At 40.6% G+C, this 11,579-nt stretch overlaps 1 pseudogene; it reads right to left on the bottom strand.

The window, feature by feature from the left end:
- Positions 1–4,907: 4,907 nt before the first annotated feature.
- LOC138171445 (U6 spliceosomal RNA) lies at positions 4,908–4,999 on the bottom strand (annotated as a pseudogene).
- Positions 5,000–11,579: the final 6,580 nt, after the last annotated feature.

Below are 11,579 nucleotides of genomic sequence, written 5' to 3'. Positions count from 1 at the left end.
ACCGTCGCCGCTGTCGCTCCTGCTGCTGCCGCCGCCGCCCCAAAGCCTACACCCACCCGAGCTCTCCCGCACCACAGCCCCAGCCAGCCGCTCCCACCGCCGCCTCTCCGAGCTCTGAGGGCGCGGCTGTCACTGGCGTCACAATGAATCCTGCCCCGCCCCTCGCCCGGAGGCGCGAGCTGGAGAGGCTCCGCGGTCCCCATTGGCTGCTCATCGAAAGCTCCCCCGGGGATTGGTTGGCTCCGTTCCTCCTCTCTGGCTTCGTCCCCTCCCTCCTCCTAGGCCCCAGGCGCTTTACTGGGATTAGCTGCATAGCTGGAGCCTCCGCCTCCCACTTCTCCAGCCAGAAAGCGGGGGCTGGGGACCGGAATGGAGGCTCCGGACCCCAGCGCTTGCCGCTCCCAAACTCGGTCTGGCCGCCCCTCCCCCACCGCCCTGGGTTATCCTCCCTCCCTTCCCGAGGGGTTGGCTGCTGATTCCGAAGAACTGCCTTCTTCCAGGCTAATGGGCTGGTCCTCCAGTCTAGAAAGACGGAGAAGTTCTAGTGGGGTTTCTGGGTGTCCTTTGTGTGCCCCAAGCAGTTCCCTAAAACTTGAACTTCAATTTCTGCCAGTGAAAGTTACCCGCACCTCGCAAATCATAGATAAGGACTAATAAAATAAATGAAAATAAGCGATCTATATTCTATTATAAACTCTTTGAAGGCAGACTGGCAGCACAGTAACTTAAACGTAGTAGTCCCATAAGAGATGCTTGTGACTTACTTCATTTCATCCTTCAAAGATTGTGTATTTCCATTTGACAATATCTTCATTGATGAGAGCCTATTTCTTTCAAGCAAATTTACAGGTCCCCTTGGGGAACTGTGGACAGATTTCAGGGGAGTCCTTGAACTTAGGCAGAAAAAAAAAATTACACCTTTATTTTTGCAAACGTCTAACTGAAATTTAGACTTCAGTTACAAATTAAAATTTTAAATTAAAAAAAAAACTTTTGAGAAGGGATCCATAGGCTTTAACAGAATGCCAAAGGGGGCTGTGCCATAAAAAAAGTTAAGAACCACTGCCTTATAGACATAGTCAAGTCAACAAGTAATTATTAAGAACCTATGTGCCAGAAACCTTATAAACTCTGGGTATACAAAGAAAGTAAAAAAAAATTCCTATCTTCAAGTTGCTCACAGTCTTTTACAGGCAAACAGCTATGTTTACAAACAAGATAAATTAAAGATAATCAACAGACCTAAGTCACTAGCATTTTTTGTAGAAGATGGGATTTTACCTGAGACATGAAGGAAGCCAAGGACACCAGGAGATAGAGATGTAGAGGGAGAGAATTACAGGCATAAGGAACAGTCAGTGAAAAAACCTATTCAGGAGATGGAGTGTTATGTTTGCAGAATATCATGAAAACCAGTGTCAGTGGATCACAGAGTATGTGGAAGGGACTAAGGTGTAAGAGTACTAGAAAGGCAGAAAGGTATCAGGCTATGAAGGATTTTAAAAGCCAAATTAAGGGTTTTTATATTTGATCCTAAAAGTAATAGAGCTTATTGGAGCTTATTGATTAGGGAGGTGACAGAGGTTAGACCTATGCTTTAGGAAGATCATTTTGACAGCTGAGGAGGATAGACAGGGAGAAACCTGGGGCAGGGAGACTGACTCTTGCAATAGTCCAAGTTGGAGGTGATAAGGGCTTGCACCAGGGTGGTAACAGTGTTAGAGGAGAAAAGAGTGTGAATTGAGAGATTCTGGGAAGGCAGAAAAAAACAGAATGTAGTAACAAATTGTATGGGGGGAGTGAGAGAGTAAGAAGTTGAGGATGACACCTAGGTTGTAAGATGTATGGGGTGTTCAGGGAAGACCAGCACTTCTGGGGTTGGGGCTGGTTGAGCCTTTTTCAGGGCTGCTCATCTTCCTTTGATGTCCACCTTTCATCCAGCTCTCACCTGTGGTTCCAAGAAGTTACAGCATGTGCAGTGGTCACACCCCAGTAAAACCATCTTGGCAGACAGGCTAAACCAGGTTGAGGGTAACCAATGGGCCTCAAACCCATGGGTAAGTTAGGGGGATGTCTATCTCAAACATGTGAAGACTTCCACTGGCAGAATGGGCAAATGAGAACAATTTGTTCTATAGGCCATGAAGCAGGTGCTGTGGGATACTTAAAGCTTAGTCAGCTATCAAAGTTGCCAAGGTCATTCACTACATCCCTGGCCATCTCCAGTTGTCCTGCCTTTTTAGTCTGTCACTGGATTTTGATGACTCTGGAAGAGAGAGTGAGGCTGACAACTCTGTGCAATTCAGCCTCCCTTAAATTCAATTCACTTGAAAGTCGAGACATCCTGTGATGATGTCAGAACAAAGGACAAACAACACACCTAGGTGACAGGGAGGACAATGGCGTGCTTGACAGTAAATAGGAAAGCTGGAGAGAGGAGGACGGAGGTAGAAAGGAAATTCGTTCAGTTTTGGACATGTTTAAGTTTAAGATGTCTACAAAACATCCATTTTGAGATATCCAGTGGGCAGTTGGAGGTCAGGAAAGAATGGAGGGCTGGATAAACAGATCTAGGAAACATCTTCCTAGAGATGATCATTAAATCCATGGGAACTGATGAGATCATCAAATGAAATAGTATAGAAGAAGAAGAAAAAAGATCAGGACAGAGCCTTGGGAAATACCCAGTTAGTTAGGATGTGATCTGGATGCAGCAAAGGAGACTAGTGATCAGAGAGACAAGGAAAACCAAGAGAAAGCAGGATCACAAAAACCTAAAGAGAAGAGAAGAGAGTATCAGGGAAAAGAGGGTGATTGACAGTGTAAAAGGTTTCAGACGTAAGAAAAAAAGAATGAAGACTGAGAAAAGGCCACTAGATTTGGTAATTAAGTAATTGGTAACTTTAGAGAGAGCAATTTCAGTGGAATGATAGGTCAGAAGCCAGATTTCAGAGAGTTAAGAAGAGTGAGAAGAAAGTAAGTTGAGGAACCAGTTGTAGACAGCTTTATAAGAGCAAATGGGGATGGATTGATTAAGAGGTTTTTTGAGGATGAGAGGAGACATGGGTATGTTTGTAGGCAGTAGGGAAGTAGCTAGCAATCAGGGAGAGATTTAAAATTAGTGAGAGTAGGAATGGAACACTGCTAGGGAAGATGAGTTGGAATGGGATCACTTCTGTACATAGAGGGGTTTGCCTTGGCAAAGAAAAGGACTACCTTTTCATTTGAGACAGGGCTGCAGGAAGAGATATTGGCAGAAGGCATCTGAGTGATGTAATGTGAGGAGGTAGTAATAGAGGGAGTAGGGAACAGCCTTGATTATTTTTTCAGTAAAATATGAGGTCAGCTTCTCAGTTGAGAAGATGGCAGAAGAGGAGCCAAGGGGGATTTGAAGAGGGATGAAAAAGTTTGGAAAATATGCTATGGCAAGTGGGATGATGAGTCAGGTAGATGGAAAAGGATTGCCTTGTTGCAGTTGAGGACCCAGTTGAGATTACACAAACAAAAATTTTATAATGGACCCCAAGTCATCACTATTTTGTGATTTCGTCAGCCACACATGAGCAGGAGTGAATGGTGGACAATGTCCAAGGTTGAGGTTCGGTAGAACAAGATCAGCAAAGGATAAGGAAGTACGGGAGTCAAGAAAAGAAGACAGTGTACTGCTGAATTGATTCAATAACAGATCAAGATGGGAAGGTAAGGAGATTGTAGTCAGTGTAGAGGTGATGATCCCCATGAGGTAGAAGAAAAGCGTTAGGGGTTGCAACCTAGAGAGATAACAGGGCAGAGCCCTGGAATGGGATACTACTTTGACTCTTTGCTAACCAATGTGCCCCGTGCTGACATGATACAGCTACTCCTTTTTAGTGGTTTCTTTAATGGGTAAGGGGAAGTCACAGGATGACTGGCCACAAGATCTGAAAAAGCCAACCACTTGGGCATAAAAGGAACTCCTCCTGCATTTGGCAGGACTTCCAGAAAAGGGAGAGGAAGGTATTTCTTTGCCCATCTTCTGCAGCAATGACCAGAAGACTATATGCTTATCTAGGCAAGCCTGAGTCCTTGTGTTATCTTTCTGTTTCTGATTTTCTTACTAGAGCACAGATCCATGACAAATGAGCATGAAAATTAGACTTTTCCTGACTTCCAGTGATTGAGAAATTTCCACATCAGGTGCCAATTGCTCCCTCTGGCTCCTGCAACAGTAGAGAAGTCCTTCCTCCAAGAAAATACAGCAGGAGAAAAGACAAAGAAAGTTTAAGGCCTGCCCAGGGTGGTCGAGCCATCTGGATAATGGGATTTACTTAATGCAAGCCTGAGACAAAGTAGAATATCTGTTTCAGGAACTCTAAAAAGTTATCTTTACCTTTGGGGAGAGTATAATATATGTGATGGGTTATTGTTTTATGCCTCTATATTTGTTAATGAATGCTTATGAGGGTTTTTTGTTGGGTTTGGGTTTTTTTTATATTCTTAGCTTTTCTGAGGTAGAAAAAATAAAACAGTGTTCTATATCTGATACTTCTGTTATAGCTCACATGGTGGTCAGAAGAAGCGAGGACAAGGACACTCTCAAGGTCTCTCTTAGGAACTTTGGAATTGATTGTGAGACATGGAGAGACACTGGCACAAGACCACCCAACATGGCAGGCCCTCATCAGAGAAAGTGCTGTGCTCTATGAGCAAAGAAGAATTGAAGTAGTTCAAAAGAAACATGAGATGCAGAAAATTTAGAGAACTCCACCCCAAATGTTCACAGGGACTATTTGTGCCTGACCTATGGTAGAACAGTCTGAACTCATATTGGTCTAATCAGCCACAGTTGAACACACAGTAACTTGACTCTAACATAGTGATGTCATTTTGGTCCTCTGTGAGAATGAAGGACAACAACCACCTCTATTATAAATCAAATACCTTTCCTGTCATCCTTGTGCAGTGGCCATGCTAATCTTTCCTATGATTTTCTAACTTTAATATATATGTACTGTTAAATTGAGAACCATTGATTACTTTTCCTACGATGAACCCTGTTACCCACTTTTAGGGGAGATCCTAAACAGAAGCCATATCTAAGCTTTGTTTTAGATATGCCTGGAGTTATTCTGAGGTAGGGTCAATGAGCCAGAAAGAATAAGAGAAGCTTGACCCTCTTCTTTTAAGGGTCAGGCCTCTTTCAGGTTGAACCTAGACCATGTGAGTTCAGAGCCAAACTCCCTTATGAACCACATGTCTTTTTTTTATAAATTCCAGGTATCAGACATTTATCTGATATATTTAATATAAATATTTTCTTTTTATTAACAAAAAAGAAAGTAGGTGGTGCCATCCAAGGTATTTCATTCTATGGCTATAAAAGCATTTCACAATGACTTTGGACATTTGTGTCTTGACCCTAGAATTCCTGTATGCGACTACTAAAATGATATAACTAAAGCTCAGGTCTGACCATCTTACTCCCCTGTTCAGGAATCTCTGGTGGTTCCCTCTTCCTTCTAGGATCAAATACAAATTCTTCTGCCTGACTTTAAAAGTCCTTCATAGTCTGGCTCCATTCTTCCTTTAAAACCTTATTCTATATTACTTTCCCTCACACATTGTATCTTTAAGCTAATCCGGCTATTCTATTTTCTGTGCATTCCATTCCATCTCCAGTCTTCATGCTTTAGTCAAGGCTGTCCCCACTACCTGGAATGCACTCTTTCCTGATTTTGAATTCCTAACTTCCTTTAAAGCTCAGCTGAAATGCCACGTCTTATAGGAAGTCAACCTGATTTCTCCAGTTCCTAGTGTCCTTACCCTAGAAATCACTTTGAATGTATTTTGTATTTAATTTTCTCGGTATGTGTTATTTTCTACAAATAGGAGGTATGCTCCTTGAGCACAGGTATTATTTTGTTTGTCTTTGTACACTGTACCCAGCACACAGTGGGGGCTTAGTAAATGCTCGTTCTCTTTCTTTTCCCTGTCCCCTCCCTCAAGCAAATGCTTACTTCACAGGGTTGTTTTGAGGATCAAATGAGATATTTATAAGATGCTTATCAAAGTCCTGTGGCTCATAGCAGCTCATTAATAAATGCTTGTTCCCTTCCCATATCCCCTAGGAAAGTCTTATTGAACTGGATTGTTAATTGGAATTGAATTCAAGATGGTCAAAGAAAAACAGCTTTTCTATTAGTCCAGGATGTCAGCAGTCAAAAAAGGTGTTTTGTTAAAAAAAAAAAAAAGAAAAGAAAAAGCAAGAAAAAGAGGGAGCTTATAAGCAACATCTTGGGTGCAACATATACTTTAACTGATAGGAACAGGCATGCCCAACAGAAACCACTGAACTTCCACAGCTGTTGAATTATTATTTGAGTAATGTTTTTCTGCATGTAGATTCCCTGCCAGAGGGCCTCTCACCTAGACTTTTGCAATATCCTCCAATCTGGTCTTGTGCCCTCAACCTTCTCCCTTTTCCAATCCATCCTCCACAAAGCTGCCAAAGTGTTTTTCCTAAAGTGCAGGTCTGTTCATGTTACCCCACCACCCACACACTCAATAAACTCTAGTGACTCCTTACCTCCAGGATTAAATATAAACTCCTCTGTGGAGTACGTAAATCTTCACAACCTGGCCCCTTTCTACCTTTTAGTCTTCCTACACATTACTATCTTCCGCATAGTCAGCTACAAAATCATCCTGGCTTCCTCACTGTTCCTCTCAAAGGCTCCCCTGTCTGCTGTCTCTCCATGCCTTGCTGTTGGCTGCCCCCCAAGCCTGGAATACCCTCCGTCTTCACCTCAGCCTCTTGGAATCCCTGCTGAAGCACCCACCTTCTAACTCATTGATTCTCAAACTTTTCCGCAGTGGTAGAGATTCTCTAAAATTATTTTTAATACCTATTAACAAGTAACATAAAGTTTATTAAAGAAAACCCAACAACTTGAAAACATGAAGTCTCCTGATCCCCCAAGGTTCCTCCCTTCCCAGATGACTTTCTATTCATTTTATATATATTCCATGTGTGTATATACAGATATATTATTGTACCATATATTATGCAATATTGTATATGCCATATACATGTGTATATTTTGAAATTTTAGATTTATAAAAATATGCATGCAAATATCATGTATAGACATATGTATACAATAAAAATATTATGAGTATATATCATTTATGTATATAAATAGGTTTCATGTTATATATATTATGGAGCCATTCATGCTAATATATGTACAAGTCATCTTGTTAGTTAAAATACAAATTCATTAAGGGTAAGGAATGTTCAGTTTTGCCTTTGTTTCCCTAGTGCTGCTTAGCATATGTGTTATCTGACATATAATAGGCATTTAGTAATTGTTGTTGCTTGATCACCACTCCAGGAAATTTTGGTTTGGGGAGAAATCATTAAGTCTAGAACTATACCTTACCAGACTTATGGATACCTGCAGCCTGAATGTTTAATTATGCCTTGTTGAACATGCTAGGAACACTGAACAGAAGATCTAATAGAGTCAATATGTCTGACATTTCTTAAATTATGTACTTTCTTCACTCAGCAAGCATTTACTTTTTTTTCTTCCCATCTCCGTCTCCCTACTGTAAAAAAAAACAAACCTTGTAACAAATTCACACAGTTAAGCAAAGCAGATCCCCGTGCATGAGGCATTCCTAATGCATCATACAATCCTTCTAGGCCTGATACCACAGTTTTACCTCATTTTTGTTAATATTTGAGAGAGGGCCACTCTTTACTATAGACTTGAACTTTGGAGTTTCAGAAGATGCAAAGATAGAGTCCCACAATTAGTAGGCTCCTTGGCTAAGTACTGGCTAAGGGAAGCCTACCATTTAGCCATGACTTCAGTTCAGAAAAGTTCTGACAGAAACAATGTTCTAAGATGTGTCTGTCTGTCTGTCTGTCTAAATACATATTATGGCTCACACGTAGCATGGATAGATATGGTCTGAGGTCTGGCTCATCTTTGCAGAGGGTAGGATCAGGACTGTGCAGGTACTTCTAACATGCTAGCTAGGGGAAGGGTAGGCTAGGAAATTTCCGTTATTTCTATGGGGTAATGGCCTAGAATAATACTGGTCTAGGGAATATGAGATTTAGGTGTTCAGAACAAAAGCCACTTCTCTAGCGTATCACTCTTAAGTGAGGAAGGGAGCCACCTCTTAGCCAGAAAAGACAATTATCATAAGCAATAGCAAATAAACCTACTTATCCAAACAAAACAGCAACAGAAATTGGAAAAGTTCTACAGATTAGAATGTGCCAAAGCATACACAACAGCTGGGAGCCAAATAAGACTTCGCTGAGAGAGAAAGAATGATCTCACCTAGGAGAGGTCCATTCTCAGTAGTCTCTAGTATTGCTAGCCCCAGAGGTCAAGGAATATGTTGGGGCTTGGCTCCCATATGTACCTATGACTCCAAAGTCTCTGATCTGACATTCAGAAGTCTCTCTCTACAGCCTGTCTAGAGATCCTCTCTCCACTTGTGTCTACAAAGTCACTCTCTGAAATCATTGCACGAAATGGAGGTAAATCTCTTACGTGGCTACCCAGTGTCATACTCAGAATTCTCTCAGCCAATTTGGAGTTCCGTCTCCTTCTGAGTATACAGCACAGGGCTTTCCCTCTGCAAAACCTCTCTAGGCCTGGGCAGAAGCAACGTTAAAATGATATGATGCTTGAGTTGATTGTCAAGAACTTCAGCAACGTGGAAATCTGACTGAGAAATCTTGGTGTTCCAGGAACAAACAAGGGAGTGGACTGATTGAAAGCCATTTTATGCCAAGTAGTTGAGGTTTGGGGCAAGTTGTCAGTTTATAGAATAGCCTCATAAAGTGATGAAGACCTTATAAAGAGAATTAATTAATTGCAACCACCCATCACCCATTGGAGAGGTAATTAGACTTTCTGTTGAGTAGGAGGAAAAATGCAATAAAGAGAAAGAAGCAATTAGCCAAGCTAATTCTGAGAGGAGACCACTCACCAGGCACAGAGAAACTGAACTAGATAGTACGTAACACTGAAGGTAATCATTCAGAAGAAAACACTATGTACTGACACCTACTTGGAGATCTACTGAGACTTTTCTTGAGTCCCCAGGGAACTTGGGTAGGGGAATAAGGAGAGGGGAAGACTGAATCCTGAGGCACCTAGTTTTCTGACGAGTGCTTCAACTATGATGACTCATAGGTTGTATAGACATAATGTATGGTGTCAGAGAACACTTATAGCTAATCTGGGCCATCCCTCAACACAGGTTTGGGAATGCAAAGTCTTCAAGTCTGAGGATACTAAGGATCAGGATAGACCATCAACTAACTCAGGCAATGGTGCCAAAAGGTGAGCAGCAGTTCACCACAGGGCTGGAATTATCTGGCTAGTGAACAAACTAACTTAGAATATTGCAGAAGAAGTAGAAATGATTACGTATCTCAAGAGAACTCTATCAATGTATATGTGTTTGATGTATACTTTGACTATGACTACATATGTTGATATGTGTTGTTTCAAATGTCATTATGGAATGTTTTTCTTTTTTCTCTCTTTTTAATGGTTTCTTGTTACTTGCTTATACACTATGGGTAGGAACAGTTAAATTGCGAATACCACAATGTATTACTGCATGCCTGATTTGTGATTGCTATACATCTTTTAATAAGGTACATAAGAATTTGTTTGTTACTTAAAATTTTTGAAAATTGCAGAGGCTTTCTTCCTTTGTGAATGAATTGACATTGATTGCTAGAAAATGTACCAAGGGAAAGTTGTAAACTTAAATAAAGGCCCTCATGGCCTCTTTACCAAAATAGCATGCCTCAAGGCCATTTCCAAGGCTAGCACCAAAGCAGTGGTCCAATTATGTAGAGATAAAGTGAATCCCATTAGGATCCTAGAGTTCTTACTGTCTCCCTACTCACCTATGCAATTTATGACTTTTCCACATTTTTACTTATATTCCTAAACTGCCAATAGAGTTTTCCTGTTTCCCCAAATTAAAATTTCATAAATGATCCTGTTATCCCATATAGATAATCACTGCATTGTAAGCTCTGGGAACTATAAAACTGAAACATTACTGAATTATGTCAGTTACAACCTTTTCTGTGTAAAAAGGAAAGGTGGGAAGTCTTCCTTAGTGCCTCCTCTGAAACTGGGGTGCTGCTAACCCCATTAATCATCTGTGATATAGTAATCTGCTTGGATCACATGGGCATGAATCTGCCATCTCCCACCCCATGAACTGATCTAAGACTATATAGGCCCCTGTGATGGCCAGATAGCTGATACAGACCCAAGTCAAGATGCAAACCTGAGAGTCCACAGCTCTATCTCCCCATCTCCCACCTTCCTGAGACCTCTGGGGTTATTAAGAGCAGTTTTTGTAAACTTCATTAAGATACATAAACACTGTATAAGGATTGTTGTTTTTTTTTCTCTTTGGTGTGTCAAGCTTATTACAGAGTCATGCATTTAGGAAGCAATTGCTCCTAAATGTAGGAAATAATATGTAAAGGAAAATTTTACCAATTCCACTTTTTAATTATTCCTCAGGATCCCAAAATAACACTAATTCATGTGTCACTGGTATGTGGGTGCTATTGCTTTATATATGTATGATTTGTTCCATATTCAATTTAGACATTTAGTTAATGAAGTTGCTCTATCAAATGATGTTTGGTATTAGGTTATGGTATTTCATATGATGTTCATGTGGATGTTACATAACTTACAGTATAGGATAATGTCCTGAATTAGATGTATTGAATCCTGGGTAATATGTGGAAGAAAAACAGGGTACATGTTGCATTTTTAGCTAAAATCTGTCAGAGACACATTTATTAATGTACATATAATTTACTTGGAGAAAGGTTCTGTCAAATAGATTTATGTAATCAGGAGATTCCCTGCCTTCCCTCCACCCCAAGCAATTTCCAGTTCACATTTTATCATAATAGTGAGACAGATGAAACATTTCAAAGCAAAAACAAAAGTATAGAGTTTTCAGCTCTGTTTTTTGAATTTATCAAAGGGAACAATAGTTATGTGAACATACCCTTGGGGAAGATCTGCCTTTTTTAGGAAACAAAACCAGATAGAGTGGAAAGAGCCTACTGACTGAAATTAGAGGCTTTGGGTTCAAGTGTCCCTCTGATACTCTCTGTATAACTTTGGGCAAGTCCCTTAACCTCCTTAGGCCTCCTTCTTCTCACCAGTACAATGAGGGGCCTCTAAACTCCTCATCAGCTCTAAAGCCATAATCATGTGATCTTCTCTTTACCTAGGCAATAGTAAGCCAAGGATACTCTGGTAGAAATATGAAAATCTCAAATGTATAGGTAAATGAAAATTTAAGAAAGCATAATATCAAGTTGAATTTACTAGGTCTCGAGATTTTTTCCACTTAAAAGCATTTTATTTTTTTTCCTATTACATGTAAACATTTACTTTTTTAAGATTTTGAGTTCCATTTTTTTTCTCCTTCCCTCTCTCCCCTTTCCCCTCCCCAAGACAGCAAGTAATCTGACATAGGCTATACAATGTACAATCATATTAAACATATTTCCACAT

Source organism: Petaurus breviceps, unplaced genomic scaffold (genome assembly GCF_028583685.1).
Source record: "Petaurus breviceps papuanus isolate PSGF00001 unplaced genomic scaffold, PetGlider_PUasm1.0 441, whole genome shotgun sequence".
Lineage (NCBI taxonomy): Eukaryota > Metazoa > Chordata > Mammalia > Diprotodontia > Petauridae > Petaurus > Petaurus breviceps.
The sequence above is the reverse complement of the archived record's forward strand: the minus strand, read 5'-3'. Positions and strand labels throughout refer to the sequence as shown.